The sequence below is a fragment of the Hemitrygon akajei genome, chromosome 11, assembly GCF_048418815.1.
Source record: "Hemitrygon akajei chromosome 11, sHemAka1.3, whole genome shotgun sequence".
Lineage (NCBI taxonomy): Eukaryota > Metazoa > Chordata > Chondrichthyes > Myliobatiformes > Dasyatidae > Hemitrygon > Hemitrygon akajei.
Window position 1 is genome coordinate 87704038 of NC_133134.1, and position 19120 is coordinate 87723157.

The window sequence follows — 19120 nt, forward strand, 5'->3', positions numbered from 1 at the left end:
CCATTCCCTCACCCAGGACGGACTGGGCAGTCTCCATTCCCTCACCCAGGACGGACTGGGCAGTCTCCATTCCCTCACCCAGGACGGACTGGGCAGTCTCCATTCCTTCACCCATGACGGACTGGGCAGTCTCCATTCCTTCACCCATGACGGACTGGGCAGTCCCCATTCCCTCACCCAGGACCGACTGGGCAGTCTCCATTCCCTCACCCATGACGGACTGGGCAGTCTCCATTCCCTCACCCAGGATGGACTGGGCAGTACCCATTCCTTCACCCAAGACGTACTGGGCAGTCTCCATTCCTTCACCCAGGACGGACTGGGCAGTCTCCATTCCTTCACCCAGGACGGACTGGGCAGTCTCCATTCCTTCACCCAGGACGGACTGGGCAGTCCCCTTTCCATCACCCATGACGGACTGGGCAGTCTCCATTCCCTGACCCATGACGGACTGGGCCGTCTCCATTCCCTGACCCATGACGGACTGGGCCGTCTAAATTCCCTGACCCATGACGGACTGGGCAGTCTCCATTCCTTCACCCAGGACGGACTGGGCAGTCTCCATTCCTTCACCGAGGACGGACTGGGCAGTCCCATTCCATTAGCCATGACGGACTGGGCAGTCTCCATTCCCTGACCCATGACGGACTGGGCAGTCTCCATTCCCTCACCCAGGACGGACTGGGCAGTCTCCATTCCTTCACCCAGGACGGACTGAGCAGTCTCCATTCCTTCAGCCAGGACGGACTGGGCACTCTCCATTCCTTCACGCAGGACGGACTGGGCAGTCGCCATTCCCTCACCCATGACGGACTGGGCAGTCCCCATTCCCTCACCCATGACGGACTGCGCAGTCTCCATTCCTTCACCCAGGACGGACTGGGCAGTCCCCATTCCCTGACCCATGACGGACTGGGCAGTCTCCATTCCCTCACCTACGACGGACTGGGCAGTTTCCATTCCCTCACCCAGGACGGACTGGGCAGTCTCCATTCCTTCACCCAGGACGGACTGGGCAGTCCCCATTCCTTCACCCAGGACGGACTGGGCTGTCTCCATTCCTTCACCCAGGATGGACTGGGCAGGCTCCATACCCTCACCCAGGACGGACTGGGCAGTCTCCATTCCCTCACCCATTACTGACTGGGCAGTCTCCATTCCCTCACCCAGGACGGACTGGGCAGGGCAGTCTCCATTCCCTCACCCAGGACGGACTGGGCAGTCTCCATTCCTTCACCCAGGACGGACTGGGCAGTCTCCATTCCCTCACCCAGGACGGACTGGGCAGTCTCCATTCCCTCACCCAGGACGGACTGGGCAGTCTCCATTCCTTCACCCAGTACGGACTGGGCAGTCTCCATTCCTTCACCCAGGACGGACTGGGCAGTCTCCATTCCCTCACCCAGGACGGACTGGGCAGTCTCCATTCCCTCACCCAGGACGGACTGGGCAGTCTCCATTCCCTCACCCAGGACGCACTGGGCAGTCTCCATTCTCTCACCCAGGATGGACTGGGCAGTCTCCATTCCCTCTCCCAGGACGGACTGGGCAGTCTCCATTCCCTCACCCATGACGGACTGCGCAGTCTCCATTTCCTCACCCAGGTCGGACTGGGCAGTCTCCATTCCCTCACCCATGACACACTGGGCAGTCTCCATTCCCTCACCCATGACACACTGGGCAGTCCCCATTCCCTCACCCAGGATGGACTGGGCAGTCTCCATTCCCTCACCCAGGACGGACTGGGCAGTCCCCATTCCCTGACCCATGACGGACTGGGCAGTCCCCATTCCTTCACCCAGGATGGACTGGGCAGTCTCCATTCCCTCACCCAGGATGGACTGGGCAGTCTCCATTCCCTCACCCAGGACGGACAGGGCATTCCCCATTCGTTCACCCAGGACGGACTGGGCAGTCTCCATTACCTCACCCATGACGGACTGGGCAGTCCCCATTCCCACACCCATGACGGACTGGGCAGTCTCCATTCCCTCACCCAGGACGGACTGGGCAGTCCCCATTCCCTGACCCATGACGGACTGGGCAGTCCCCATTCCTTCACCCAGGATGGACTGGGCAGTCTCCATTCCCTCTCCCAGGACGGACTGGGCAGTCTCCATTCCCTCACCCATGACGGACTGCGCAGTCTCCATTTCCTCACCCAGGTCGGACTGGGCAGTCTCCATTCCCTCACCCATGACACACTGGGCAGTCTCCATTCCCTCACCCATGACACACTGGGCAGTCCCCATTCCCTCACCCAGGATGGACTGGGCAGTCTCCATTCCCTCACCCAGGACGGACTGGGCAGTCCCCATTCCCTGACCCATGACGGACTGGGCAGTCCCCATTCCTTCACCCAGGATGGACTGGGCAGTCTCCATTCCCTCACCCAGGATGGACTGGGCAGTCTCCATTCCCTCACCCAGGACGGACAGGGCATTCCCCATTCGTTCACCCAGGACGGACTGGGCAGTCTCCATTCCCTCACCCATGACGGACTGGGCAGTCCCCATTCCCACACCCAGGACGGACTGGGCAGTCTCCATTCCCTCACCCAGGACGGACTGGGCAGTCCCCATTCCCTGACCCATGACGGACTGGGCAGTCCCCATTCCTTCACCCAGGATGGACTGGGCAGTCTCCATTCCCTCACCCAGGATGGACTGGGCAGTCTCCATTCCCTCACCCAGGACGGACAGGGCATTCCCCATTCGTTCACCCAGGACGGACTGGGCAGTCTCCATTCCCTCACCCATGACGGACTGGGCAGTCCCCATTCCCACACCCATGACGGACTGGGCAGTCTCCATTCCCTCACACATGACGGACTGGGCAGTCTCCATTCCCTCACCCAGGACGGACTGGGCAGTCTCCATTCCCTCACCCAGGACGGACTGGGCAGTCTCCATTCCTTCACCCAGGACGGACTGGGCAGTCTCCATTCCCTCACCCAGGACGGACTGGGCAGTCTCCATTCCCTCACCCAGGACGCACTGGGCAGTCTCCATTCTCTCACCCAGGATGGACTGGGCAGTCTCCATTCCCTCACCCAGGACGGACTGGGCAGTCTCCATTCCTTCACCCAGGACGGACTGGGCAGTCTCCATTCCCTCACCCAGGACGGACTGGGCAGTCTCCATTCCTTCACCCAGGACGGACTGGGCAGTCTCCATTCCCTCACCCAGGACGGACTGGGCAGTCTCCATTCCCTCACCCAGGACGCACTGGGCAGTCTCCATTCCCTCACCCAGGACGCACTGGGCAGTCTCCATTCTCTCACCCAGGATGGACTGGGCAGTCTCCATTCCCTCTCCCAGGACGGACTGGGCAGTCTCCATTCCCTCACCCATGACGGACTGCGCAGTCTCCATTTCCTCACCCAGGTCGGACTGGGCAGTCTCCATTCCCTCACCCAGGACGGACTGGGCAGTCCCCATTCCCTGACCCATGACGGACTGGGCAGTCCCCATTCCTTCACCCAGGATGGACTGGGCAGTCTCCATTCCCTCACCCAGGACGGACTGGGCAGTCCCCATTCCCTGACCCATGACGGACTGGGCAGTCCCCATTCCTTCACCCAGGATGGACTGGGCAGTCTCCATTCCCTCACCCAGGATGGACTGGGCAGTCTCCATTCCCTCACCCAGGACGGACAGGGCATTCCCCATTCGTTCACCCAGGACGGACTGGGCAGTCCCCATTCCTTCACCCAGGACGGACTGGGCTGTCTCCATTCCTTCACCCAGGATGGACTGGGCAGGCTCCATACCCTCACCCAGGACGGACTGGGCAGTCTCCATTCCCTCACCCATTACTGACTGGGCAGTCTCCATTCCCTCACCCAGGACGGACTGGGCAGGGCAGTCTCCATTCCCTCACCCAGGACGGACTGGGCAGTCTCCATTCCTTCACCCAGGACGGACTGGGCAGTCTCCATTCCCTCACCCAGGACGGACTGGGCAGTCTCCATTCCCTCACCCAGGACGGACTGGGCAGTCTCCATTCCTTCACCCAGTACGGACTGGGCAGTCTCCATTCCTTCACCCAGGACGGACTGGGCAGTCTCCATTCCCTCACCCAGGACGGACTGGGCAGTCTCCATTCCCTCACCCAGGACGGACTGGGCAGTCTCCATTCCCTCACCCAGGACGCACTGGGCAGTCTCCATTCTCTCACCCAGGATGGACTGGGCAGTCTCCATTCCCTCTCCCAGGACGGACTGGGCAGTCTCCATTCCCTCACCCATGACGGACTGCGCAGTCTCCATTTCCTCACCCAGGTCGGACTGGGCAGTCTCCATTCCCTCACCCATGACACACTGGGCAGTCTCCATTCCCTCACCCATGACACACTGGGCAGTCCCCATTCCCTCACCCAGGATGGACTGGGCAGTCTCCATTCCCTCACCCAGGACGGACTGGGCAGTCCCCATTCCCTGACCCATGACGGACTGGGCAGTCCCCATTCCTTCACCCAGGATGGACTGGGCAGTCTCCATTCCCTCACCCAGGATGGACTGGGCAGTCTCCATTCCCTCACCCAGGACGGACAGGGCATTCCCCATTCGTTCACCCAGGACGGACTGGGCAGTCTCCATTCCCTCACCCATGACGGACTGGGCAGTCCCCATTCCCACACCCATGACGGACTGGGCAGTCTCCATTCCCTCACCCAGGACGGACTGGGCAGTCCCCATTCCCTGACCCATGACGGACTGGGCAGTCCCCATTCCTTCACCCAGGATGGACTGGGCAGTCTCCATTCCCTCTCCCAGGACGGACTGGGCAGTCTCCATTCCCTCACCCATGACGGACTGCGCAGTCTCCATTTCCTCACCCAGGTCGGACTGGGCAGTCTCCATTCCCTCACCCATGACACACTGGGCAGTCTCCATTCCCTCACCCATGACACACTGGGCAGTCCCCATTCCCTCACCCAGGATGGACTGGGCAGTCTCCATTCCCTCACCCAGGACGGACTGGGCAGTCCCCATTCCCTGACCCATGACGGACTGGGCAGTCCCCATTCCTTCACCCAGGATGGACTGGGCAGTCTCCATTCCCTCACCCAGGATGGACTGGGCAGTCTCCATTCCCTCACCCAGGACGGACAGGGCATTCCCCATTCGTTCACCCAGGACGGACTGGGCAGTCTCCATTCCCTCACCCATGACGGACTGGGCAGTCCCCATTCCCACACCCATGACGGACTGGGCAGTCTCCATTCCCTCACCCAGGACGGACTGGGCAGTCCCCATTCCCTGACCCATGACGGACTGGGCAGTCCCCATTCCTTCACCCAGGATGGACTGGGCAGTCTCCATTCCCTCTCCCAGGACGGACTGGGCAGTCTCCATTCCCTCACCCATGACGGACTGCGCAGTCTCCATTTCCTCACCCAGGTCGGACTGGGCAGTCTCCATTCCCTCACCCATGACACACTGGGCAGTCTCCATTCCCTCACCCATGACACACTGGGCAGTCCCCATTCCCTCACCCAGGATGGACTGGGCAGTCTCCATTCCCTCACCCAGGACGGACTGGGCAGTCCCCATTCCCTGACCCATGACGGACTGGGCAGTCCCCATTCCTTCACCCAGGATGGACTGGGCAGTCTCCATTCCCTCACCCAGGATGGACTGGGCAGTCTCCATTCCCTCACCCAGGACGGACAGGGCATTCCCCATTCGTTCACCCAGGACGGACTGGGCAGTCTCCATTCCCTCACCCATGACGCACTGGGCAGTCCCCATTCCCACACCCAGGACGGACTGGGCAGTCTCCATTCCCTCACCCAGGACGGACTGGGCAGTCCCCATTCCCTGACCCATGACGGACTGGGCAGTCCCCATTCCTTCACCCAGGATGGACTGGGCAGTCTCCATTCCCTCACCCAGGATGGACTGGGCAGTCTCCATTCCCTCACCCAGGACGGACAGGGCATTCCCCATTCGTTCACCCAGGACGGACTGGGCAGTCTCCATTCCCTCACCCATGACGGACTGGGCAGTCCCCATTCCCACACCCATGACGGACTGGGCAGTCTCCATTCCCTCACACATGACGGACTGGGCAGTCTCCATTCCCTCACCCAGGACGGACTGGGCAGTCTCCATTCCCTCACCCAGGACGGACTGGGCAGTCTCCATTCCTTCACCCAGGACGGACTGGGCAATCTCCATTCCCTCACCCAGGACGGACTGGGCAGTCTCCATTCCCTCACCCAGGACGCACTGGGCAGTCTCCATTCTCTCACCCAGGATGGACTGGGCAGTCTCCATTCCCTCACCCAGGACGGACTGGGCAGTCTCCATTCCCTCACCCAGGACGGACTGGGCAGTCTCCATTCATTCACCCAGGACGGACTGGGCAGTCTCCATTCCCTCACCCAGGACGGACTGGGCAGTCTCCATTCCCTCACCCAGGACGGACTGGGCAGTCTCCATTCCCTCACCCAGGACGCACTGGGCAGTCTCCATTCTCTCACCCAGGATGGACTGGGCAGTCTCCATTCCCTCTCCCAGGACGGACTGGGCAGTCTCCATTCCCTCACCCATGACGGACTGCGCAGTCTCCATTTCCTCACCCAGGTCGGACTGGGCAGTCTCCATTCCCTCACCCAGGACGGACTGGGCAGTCCCCATTCCCTGACCCATGACGGACTGGGCAGTCCCCATTCCTTCACCCAGGATGGACTGGGCAGTCTCCATTCCCTCACCCAGGACGGACTGGGCAGTCCCCATTCCCTGACCCATGACGGACTGGGCAGTCCCCATTCCTTCACCCAGGATGGACTGGGCAGTCTCCATTCCCTCACCCAGGATGGACTGGGCAGTCTCCATTCCCTCACCCAGGACGGACAGGGCATTCCCCATTCGTTCACCCAGGACGGACTGGGCAGTCTCCATTCCCTCACCCATGACGGACTGGGCAGTCCCCATTCCCACACCCATGACGGACTGGGCAGTCTCCATTCCCTCACCCAGGACGGACTGGGCAGTCCCCATTCCCTGACCCATGACGGACTGGGCAGTCCCCATTCCTTCACCCAGGATGGACTGGGCAGTCTCCATTCCCTCTCCCAGGACGGACTGGGCAGTCTCCATTCCCTCACCCATGACGGACTGCGCAGTCTCCATTTCCTCACCCAGGTCGGACTGGGCAGTCTCCATTCCCTCACCCATGACACACTGGGCAGTCTCCATTCCCTCACCCATGACACACTGGGCAGTCCCCATTCCCTCACCCAGGATGGACTGGGCAGTCTCCATTCCCTCACCCAGTACGGACTGGGCAGTCCCCATTCCCTGACCCATAACGGACTGGGCAGTCCCCATTCCTTCACCCAGGATGGACTGGGCAGTCTCCATTCCCTCACCCAGGATGGACTGGGCAGTCTCCATTCCCTCACCCAGGACGGACAGGGCATTCCCCATTCGTTCACCCAGGACGGACTGGGCAGTCTCCATTCCCTCACCCATGACGGACTGGGCAGTCCCCATTCCCACACCCAGGACGGACTGGGCAGTCTCCATTCCCTCACCCAGGACGGACTGGGCAGTCCCCATTCCCTGACCCATGACGGACTGGGCAGTCCCCATTCCTTCACCCAGGATGGACTGGGCAGTCTCCATTCCCTCACCCAGGATGGACTGGGCAGTCTCCATTCCCTCACCCAGGACGGACAGGGCATTCCCCATTCGTTCACCCAGGACGGACTGGGCAGTCTCCATTCCCTCACCCATGACGGACTGGGCAGTCCCCATTCCCACACCCATGACGGACTGGGCAGTCTCCATTCCCTCACACATGACGGACTGGGCAGTCTCCATTCCCTCACCCAGGACGGACTGGGCAGTCTCCATTCCCTCACCCAGGACGGACTGGGCAGTCTCCATTCCTTCACCCAGGACGGACTGGGCAGTCTCCATTCCCTCACCCAGGACGGACTGGGCAGTCTCCATTCCCTCACCCAGGACGGACTGGGCAGTCTCCATTCCTTCACCCAGGACGGACTGGGCAGTCTCCATTCCTTCACCCAGGACGGACTGGGCAGTCTCCATTCCCTCACCCAGGACGGACTGGGCAGTCTCCACTCCTTCACCCAGGACGGACTGGGCAGTCCCCATTCCCTCACCCATGACGGACTGGGCAGTCTCCATTCCTTCACCCAGGACCGACTGGGCAGTCCCCATTCCCTCACCCAGGACGGACTGGGCAGTCTCCATTCCCTCACCCATGACGGACTGGGCAGTCTCCTTTCCCTCACCCAGGATGGACTGGGCAGTCTCCATTCCCTCACCTAGGATGTACTGGGCAGTCCCCATTCCTTCACCCAGGACGGACTGGGCAGTCTCCATTCCCTCACCCATGACGGACTGGGCAGTCTCCATTCCCTCACCCATGACGGACTGGGCAGTCTCCATTCCTTCTCCCAGGACCGACTGGGCAGTCCCCATTCCCTCACCCAGGACGGACTGGGCAGTCTCCATTCCCTCACCCAGGACGGTCTGGGCAGTCTCCATTCCTTCACCCAGGACGGACTGGGCAGTTGTGCTGTTTGTAATGGGACTTGTGTGCTGGGCCCAGAACAGATTGTCTAGAATCATTACACCAAGAAATTTAAAGTTACGGACCCTTTCCACCTGTGATTCCCCCGAAGAAGACCTGGTTTATAGAACTACGTTGTCCTTGAGTGAGGGGTTGTTGTTGTGGCACCATTCAGCCAGATTTTCAATATCCCTCCTGTATGCTGATTCGTCACCATCTTAGATTGGCCAACAGCAGTGGTGTCATCAGCAACCTTGAATGTGGCATTCGAGCTGTGCTTGGCCTCACAGCTATAAGTATGAAGTGGGCACAGCAGGGGGCTAAGCACACAGCCCTGTGGTGCACTGTGCTGATGGAGACCATGGAAGAGATGTTGCTGCCAATGCAGCCTGTCAAGTCTCTCAATATTACCAATTCCTTCAGTTGCTGAGCATCCTTGCGAATAGGTACATGGAAGGGTGTGTAACACTATGGTCGAGGTGTGGGTCGATGGGATTAGGCAGAATAATAGTTCATCACAGACTAGATGGGCCAAAGAGCCTGTTTCTGTCTGGTAGTACACTTTATGACTATGAATCTAGATAAAAATTTTTGCACCTCTCCAGCTTAATAATAGTGACCAGACTTTCTCTACTGACCACACATCACTCCAAGTGAGGTGTCACCAAAATCTTGTACAGCTGTAACGTGATACCCCAACTCTTGCACTCAGTGCCCTGCACGATGAAGGAATGAGTGCCAAATGTCTTGTCACCATCATGTCCATTTGTGTCGCCACTGCTAGGAACTATGTACTGTACTAGCAGCCCTCGGCCTTCTGTTCCGCAGTACCCTGCTACTTCCTGTGTCAGTCCTGTGCCTCTCACTTCATATGCATCACTTTGCATTTGTCTGAGTTCAATTCCATCTACTATTGTTCAGTTTAGTTTCCTGTCAAACTAGATCCCTTTCTAACATAAGCCTACAAACTGACTTATTGATCATTCTAACCACATTCTCATCAAAACTGTTAATATACATAATATAAAATGTTAATATAAATGTTAAAATAAACAACAGCAAATCCAACACCGGTCGCTGGGGAACATCACTGGTGACAGCGTCCGGACTGGGAAACGACACAGTGCACACAAAATGTTGGAGGAATTCAGCAAGTGAGATGGCATCCATGCTGTGCAGGATTGGGTTGTAGAATTCTCAGTTTTCTTCCACTTTAGCTTTCCTATGCTTCCTTGTAATTTTATATTATCACCTGTATGCATGTACTGTATCACTGAATTTTTTCTAGTAATTATTTTTCTAGAAAATGCTGAACTTCCAATAATCTGTCCCCACCAATACCTGTATGCTGGTGTTACACAGTGACAGTACTGTACCCCAGTGTTACACAGTGACATACCCGTCACCACTGGTACTGTACCCCATGTTATATAGTGACAGACCCGTCCCCAATGGTACTGTATCCCAGTGTTACACAGTGACAGACCCGTCACCACTGGTACTGTACCCCATGTTATATAGTGACAGACCCGTCCCCAATGGTACTGTATCCCAGTGTTACACAGTGACAGACCCATCTCCACTGGTACTGTACCCCGGTGTTATACAGTGACAGACCTGTCCCCACCAGTACTTTACCACAGTGTTATACAGTGACAAACTCATCCCCACCGGTACTGTAACTGTGTCAGGACGCTGGAGCAGGGATCCAATTACAGACCCAGTACTGTGCACAAAGTGATATTAATTGAGTAACAAATCATGAGGTGCAAACAAAATCGGTGTCAAAGTTCAGGCAGAATCAAAACATCCAGAGAAATCCAAAAACCAGAATCAGGAAACAGGCAGAGTCGATATTCAGACGGACAGAGTACAGATACGAATGCTGGAAAGGCTCAGGAAAATTTACTGGCACAATCTGGTGAAAACACAGGACTGAAATACACTAAGCATAAACAGAGAGGCATATGATTGGTGGAGCACAATGAGACAGAAGTGGCAGCAGAACAGGTAATAATGAGAAACAGGTGAGAGGTGGAGAACTCAGTAATACAGGGGCCGGAGTGGAGCAGGAGCAGGGACAGGAGCACACAGGGCATGAAAACAAACAAGAGCACATGGCAACACAAAACCACAGATTGACAGCTAGGGGGAAAACACACAAAAAGACAAAGTTTAACTGGAGGTACTGCCAGTAACCTCCCCCCCCACCTTTCCAGATGCCTCCTGGCTTCACGGCAGGTAGAGCTGTGTGCTGGCAATAGAAGTCCCTGATGAGAGAGGGGTCCAGGATGTTACAGGTGGGGACCCTGCACCTCTCGTCAGGACTGTAGCCCTCCCAGTCCACAAGGTACTGGAGGCCACGGCCCGGCGATGAACGTCCAGCAGTCGACGCACTGTGAAGGCCTCTGCCCCATCGATGAGCCATTTGGGGGGGGGGGGGTAGGTTTGGGGACAGGACACAGGGGGTGGCTCATGAAAGGTTTGATGCGGGTCACATGGAAGGTGAGATGAATGCGGCAGAGAGCGAAGGCGAGCTTGAGACGGATGGCAGGAGGGCTGATGACTTTAGCAATGGGAAAAGGGACCGATGAAGTGGGGGGGGGGGGGGCAAGCTTGCAGGAATCCCCTTGAGGGCAGGTCTCAGGTTAAAAGCCACAAACGCTGTCCCTGGCGGTAACGTGGGGCCTTGGAGCGATGGCGGTCAGCTTGACGCTTGATCCTAGCAGAGGCATGGAGAAGGGCCTCCATATCCGCTGACAACGGTGGATGAATGCCTCGGCAGATGTAATACCAACCTCCTCCTCCTGGGCAGGAAACAGTGGAGGTTGGGAGCCAAGGCAGCACTCAAAAGGGGAAGACCGATGGATGAGGCTGGATGAGAGTTTATGGCGTACTTGACCCAGGGTAGCTGCTGACTCCACGCGGAGAGGTTCAGGGAGACCAGACACCACAACACTGTCTCCAGCTGTTGGTTGGCCCACTCAGTCTGTGGGTGGAATCCTGAAGACAGACTCAGAGAGGCACCCGGAAGATTACAGAATGCCTTCCAGAAGTTGGATGTGAATTGAGAGCCCCTGTCTGACACAACATCTACAGGTAAACCATGTAATTTAAAAACATGCAGCACTAGTAATTTGGCTGTTTCTTTGGCAGTTTAGGTAAAGGAATGAAGTGCACAGACTTGGAGAAATGATTAGCTACTGTGAGAATGGTGGTGTTATCATCTGATGGAGGAAGACTGGTGATAAAATCCAGGGCACTGTGGGACCAGGGTCTCTTGGGGATAGACAGGTGTGTAACAGACCAGCGGGTAACCAGTTAGAGTTCTTGCCTTGAGTACAGACCGAGCAGGCTGAGATGAAGTTGCAGATGTCATCTCCCATGGAGGGCCACCAGAACCACTGACTGATGAAGGCCTGAGTACGCTTGGTTCCAGGGTGACAGGATAACCAGCAGGAATGACCCCAATGCAATACCTGTGAGTGGACAGAGCTGGGAATGTAAACACAGTTAGTGGGGCATTGGCTAGGGGCTGCCTTGCTCTGTTGAGCAGCTTGCACAATGGCTTCAATGTCCCATGGCGCTGCACCCACGAGACAGTGAGCAGGGAGGATGACATTGGGTACCTCAGGGGTCTCAGAGGAGGGAAATCTTCGGGAGAGGGCATCAGGTTTTCCATTCTTGGAACTGGGCAGAAGGACGGAGTAAAATTGAGAAAAACAGGGACCAACGAGCTTGACGGGAGTTGAGACGCTTGGCTATACAGATATATTCCAGATTCTTGTGATCAGTCCAGACTAAGAATGGTACCTTTGCTCCCTCCAGCCAATACCTCCACTCCTCCAGAGCTAGCTTCACAGCCAGCAGCTCCCGGTTTCCGACATCGTAATCCCACTCCGTGGGAGTGAGGCGGTGAGAGAAGGCGCAGGGGTGTACCTTCTTATCCTTGGCCATGTGCTGAGAGAGAACAGCCCCTGCACCAATGTCAGACACATCCACCTCCACAATGAACTGCCCATCGGTGTCGGGTTGAATCAGGATGGGGGCAGAGGTGAAACGTTCCTTCAGGTCAGAGAATGCTTTTTCAGCAGCAGGGGACCAGGAGAATCTGACAGCAGATGAGGTAAGAGCAGTGAGTGGTGCAGCCAGGGTACTGTAATTTCTGATGAAGCGGCAATAGAAGTTAGCAAAGCCCAAGAAGCGTTGCAACTCCAAACGAGTCAAAGGTTGGGGCCATTTGACCACCTGGGGTGTCCAACGGTCCATCCAAATAGAACCGCCTGAAATTACATACCCCAGGAAGGAGACAGTATTGCGCTGAAACTCACATTTCTCAGCTTTCACAAAGAGCTGGTTCTTCAGAAGGTGCTGGAGAACTCTGCAGACGTGACCTGTATGTTCAGCAAGGGACTTAGAAAAAAATCAAAATGTCATCGAGAAACACAAACACAGATACGGACAAGATGGTAGGCATTACGGAGATCAAACTTGGTGAAAACTGAGGCTCCTTGCTATAGTTCAGATGCTGAGGTCATGAGCAGAAGAGGGTAATGGTTCCAAACAGTGACTTCATTCAGTCCCCGGTAATCAATGCATGGATGCAAGGAGCTGTCCTTCTTTTCAACAAAGGGAAAACCATCACCAGCAGGGGACGAAGATGGTCGGATGATACCTGCAGCCAGAGATTCTTGAATATACTTATTCATGGCTTCTGTTTCAGGTACGGACAAGGAATACAGCCGGCCCCTTGGGGGAGATGTGCCAGGGAAGAGGTCAATGGCGCAATCATATGGACGATGAGGCGGTAGGGAAGTGGCCTGGGACTTGCTAAACACAGCCTTGAGGTCAATGTATTCACGAGGGATGGCACTAAGGTCCGGAAATTCCTCGGGGAGATCAGGGCTTGGAGACAAGGGGATCTGAGCATGGTGGAGGCAGTGGGAGTGACAGAATGGGCTCCAGCCTACAATCTTGCGACTGAGCCAGTCAATGTGGGGGTTGTGTTTAACTAACTGGGGATGGCTGAGGACAATGGGAGCTTGAGGAGAGTCAATAGCGTAAAGGGTTAACTGTTCATGATGGTTGCCGGATAAACTGAGACTCACCAGGGCCGTGACGTGGGTGATGTTAGCCAGTCTCTGACCGTTCAAGGCGTTGGCCATCAATGGTGACTGGAGAGCAGACGTGGGCAATCCCCACTGGGCAACCAAGCTGGAATTGATGAACACCCCTCCGCACCAGAATCAACCAAGACGGAGACTGCTCACCATTGGACACCCCACTCCAGAGAAGCAGGTATGAAAGTGAGTGATGTCGAGGAGGGCCAGACAGGGGTCACGCTCACCACTACCCCTCATCCTACTGGTGAGCTCTTGGCTTTTACTGGGCAGGTGGAGATGAAGTGGTCTGGTTGACTATAGTACAGACAGGAACGGGTGCTGATTCTTCTTAGTCTTTCAGTTGGTGTCAGGTGGGTACATTCAACCTTCATAGCTTCGGGCTCTGGAATGGTAATTGTAGATGGGGGCAAATGGCAGTGAAATGTAGACTGACGAGGAGCTTGGAACTCACCCAGTACCCCAGCAACCCTCTGGAATCCCTCCCTCTGTGGCGCTGCTGAAGGCGAACATCAATACGGATGGCCAAATCCAGCAGGCCTTCAAAGATGGCAGGAAGGTCCTGGGTGACCAGCACACCTTTGATGTCTTCGGAGAGGCCATTCAGGAAGGTTGTCGTACTGTGCCTCAGAGCTCCAGCCGCTGGAGGTGGCCAGGGTCCAGAACTCTATGGCGTAATCTGACACAGATCTGCACCATGTGCAGCATTTCACAGGCAGCCTCGCTCCCATGTTTGGAGCAATCAAACACTTTTCTCATCTCCTCAGAAAATAACTGAAAACTGATGCAGAAAGGTGAGCCTGCCTCCCAGACGGCTGTTCCCCATTCTCTTGCCCAACTGGACAGTTGAATGATGACGGAGGCCACCTGGGCTCGATCAGTCAGAAAGGTTGTTGGTTGCAATTCAAAAATGAGGTTGCACTGGGAAAGAAAAGAGTGGCAGGTACTGAGCTCACCTGAGTGTTTTTCTGGAGGAGGCAGACGGGACTCTTGGACAGGAGGAGCATGCGAGGACGTGGAGGGCAGGGTGGAAGATGCAGTTGCAGAATGTTGATGGGCGCTCTGGGACAGCTGGAGTAACTGAGTCTGGGCCACAAGATCGGCTACATTGGCAGAAAGCAACTCCACTGCCCTGAACACAGAGTCCAGCTGGTTCTGGTATCTCCCCAGCATCACTCCCTGTTGTTCCAGGGCAGCTCTCAGATGACTAGGGTCTGCTGGATCCATTCTGGCCAGATTGTATTGTCAGGATGCTGAAGCAGGGACCCAATCGCAGACCCAGCACTGTGCACACAGTGATATTAACTGAGTAACAAATCCTGAGGTGCAAACAAAGTGACGTCAAAGTTCGGGCAGAGATCAAAACATCTAGAGAAATCTAAAAGCCGGTACTGTACCCATGTTATACAGTGACAGACCCGTCCCCACCGGTACTGTACCAGTGTTATACAGTGACAGACCCGTCCCCACCGGTACTGTACCACAGTGTTATACAGTGACAGACCCGTCCCCACCGGTACCGTACCCCGGTGTTATACAGTGATAGACCTGTCCCCACTGGTACTGTACCCTGGTGTTATACAGTGACAGACCCATCACCACCGGTACCGTACCCCGGTGTTATACAGTGACAGACCCGTCCCCACCGGTACCGTACCCCGGTGTTATACAGTGACAGACCCGTCCCCACCAGTACTGTAACCCAGTGTCAGACCCGTCTCCACCGGTACTGTACCCCAGTGTTATACAGTGACAGATCCGTCCCCACCAGTACTGTAACCCAGTATCAGACCCGTCCCCACCGGTACTGTACCCCAGTGTTATACAGTGTCAGACCCGTCCCCACCAGTACTGTACCCTGGTGTTATAGTGACAGACCCGTCCCCACAGGTACTGTACCCCAGTGTTATACAGTGACAGATCCGTCCCCACCGGTACCGTACCCCGGTGTTATACAGTGACGGACCCGTCCCCACTGGTACTGTACCCCGGTGTTACACAATGAGAGCCCCGTCCACAGAATTCTGTACCCCAGTTCTACTCAGTGACAGACTGACTCATGCTACTGTAGACTGGTGTTAAACAGAGACAGACCTGTTCCCAGTGGAACTCACCCCCGTGTAATTCAGTGATATACTACTGTACCCATTGTTATACAGTGTGATACCCAGCCCCAGGAGTGCTCTATGCCAGTGTTATACAGTGACAGACTGGGTCCAGTGATACTGTACCCCAGTGTGATACAGCAACAGACACTTCCCCACTGGAGCATATCATATTGTTGAAAAATGACAGACCGATCTCCACCAGTACAGTACCCCAGTTTTATACAATTACAGACCCATTCCCGGAGTACTGTACCTTGTTGTTATACTGACATATCCTCAGTAGTAACAAACCCCAATGTTATACAGTAACAGTCTTATATCCTCCTATACTGTATCGCAGTGTTATATAGTAACTGAACCTTTCCCATTGGTACAGACATGTCCACATGGGTACTGTACCACACTGTTATACAGTGACAGACACATCTGCACCGCTACCTTATCCCAATGTTATGCAGTAAAGACCTGCCTCGAACAACACTGTACCCCAGTGTTATACCTTGCCAGACCCACCCCTACTGGCACTGTACCTCAGTCTTCTACAGCCAGCCCCTTCCCACCTGTACTTCATCCCAGTGTTATACAGTGACAGACCAGTCCCCAGGAGTACTGTACCCAGTTGTCATTCGGTAACAGACTCGTCTTCACAAATACTGTACCACAGTGTTTTACAGTTACAGACCTGTCTCCACAGGCATTGTACCCAGTGTTGTACAGTGACAGATAGGCCCCCACTGGATCATATCCCATTGTTAAGTAGTGACAGACCTGTCCCCACTGGCACTGTGCCCCGTTGTTATACTGTGACCAACCCATCCCCACTAGTACTGTAACGCTGTGTTGTAAAGTGACAGAACCGTAGATATATGCTGTATCCCAGTGTTATACGGTGACAGACCAGTCTCATCTCCACCAGTACAGTAACCCACTTTTATACAGTGAGAAACCTGTCCCTACCAGTACTGTACCTGCTGTTATATAGCAAGATATCCACGCCCACTGGTATTGTATCCCAGTCATACAGTGCCAGGTCTGTACTCACCGGCACTGTATCACAGTGTTATACAGTGACAGACTGACTCAATGCTACTATACATCGAGTTTATACAGAGACAGACCTGTCCCCGGTGTTACTATACCCCTGTGTAATTCACTGAAATACTTAGTCACCACCAGCACTGTACCCCAGTGTTAAGCGTATCAGACCCATCCCCAGGAGTGCTCTACGCCAGTGTTATACAGTGACACATTTGGCCCCACTGGTACTGTACCCCAGTTTTATACAGTGCCAGACCCATCCCCACTGGTACTGTACCCTACTGTTATACAGTGACAGACCCGTCCCCACCGGTACTGTACCCGTGTTATAGTGACATTCCCAGCCACACTGGTACTGTACCCCAGTTTTATACAGTGCCAGACCCATCCCCACTGGTACTGTACCCTACTGTTATACAGTGACAGACCCATCCCCACTGGTACTGTACCCGTGTTATAGTGACATTCCCAGCCACACTGGTACTGTGCCCCAGTGTTATACAGTGACAGAACTTTTCCCATTGGTACTGTACCACAGTGTTATAGTGACAGAGCAACCCCTGGTACTGTACACAGGTGTTATACATTGATACACCCATCCCCAGTAGTACTGTACCCCCGTCATTCAGTAAGTGTTGTCTCCACCAATACAGTAACCCAGCATTATACAGTCACAGACCTGTCAACAATACTGTACCCCAGTGTTATAGAGTGACAGACAAGCTCACCAATACTGTACACCAGTGTAACACAGTAAAATATCTGTCCAAACCAATACTGTACCCCAATGTTATACAGTGACAGACCTGTCCCTAGGAGTACTGTACCCTACTGTCATTCAGTGAAAGACTCGATTCCACCAATACTGTAGCCTAGTGTTATACAGTGATAGACCTGTCCCCACTGGCACTGTACCCCGTTGTTATACTGTGACAAACCCATCCCCACTAGTACTGTAATGCTGTGTTGTAAAGTGACAGAACCATCCTCACCAGTACCGTACCCCAGTATTATACAGTGACAGACCAGTCTCATCCAGTACTGTACCCCACTGTCATACAATAACAGACTCACCTCCACCAGTACTGTACCTGGTGTTATACAGTAAGATATCCATGTCCACCGGTATTGCATCCCAGAGTCACACAATGGTGGGTCTGTACTCACTGGCACTGTATCCCATTGTTGTACAGTGACAGACTGATTCAATGCTACTGTACACTGGTGTTATACAGACAGACCCATCCCCAGTTACTGCACCCCTATGTAATTCATTGATAGTCACAACCAGCACTGTACCCCAGTGCCATACAGTGACAGACCCATCCCCTCCGGGGCGAGGAGAGCACGCGAGGGGGACTGAGAGGAGACCAGGAGGAGAGAGCGAGGTGCAGTAGGAAAATGAGAGAGAGGGAGGAGAAAGCGAGAAGGAGGCAAAAGTGAAAGAGGGAGAAAATGATAGCGGGAGGGAGGAAAACACGAGAGTGAGAAAGGTGGGAGGAAAACGTGAGGGGGGATGACAGTGTGAAAGAGAGGGAGGCAGACACGAAAGAGAGGTGGGGACGGAAATCCTGAAAGTGATGAAAACTAGTGAGAAACGGGGAGAAAAATGTGAGCGAGAGAGAGTGAGGGGTTGGAAAACACGAGAGGAAAAAGTATGATGTATAAAAGCAAGAGAGGGAAATTACTATCAGTCGAAGGTTGGGGATGGGGGTTTATTATCACTGACAGTTGTCATGAACTATACTGTAGTGATCCTCAGGGATGGAGGAATCCTCACCTCATGCATAAGTATAACTCTGCCACTGGTTCTGGCTTTAGAAATCAACAGGCACGACATTAAAGGTGCCATTGAATAGGTTCTGGTGATGGGTTTTGGAGGCTGCTTTCCAAAACTGCAGGCATTGGACGAGGAGTGGGGGAGGCCGTAAGAAAGGGGTGGTAAATTGGTACAGTGAAAACACAAAGGATTGCAACCGCTGGAATCTGGAGCAACAATGTACTGGGGGAACTCAGATCAAGCAGGATCTTTTGGGGACGAGATTAGAAATTACCTAGGGTTACCCATAGGCATCTACTTTTCTAAGCTCTATGTACCTATTCAGGAGATTCTTAAAAGACCCTATCATATCCGCCTCCACCACCATTGTCGGCAGCCCATTCCATGCACTCACCAAGCTCTGCGTAAAAAAATTACCCCTGACATCTCCTCTGTACCTACTTCCAAGAACCTTAAACCTGCGCCTGCTCGTGTTAGCTACTTCAGTCCTGGGAAAAAGCCTCTGACTATCCACATGATCAA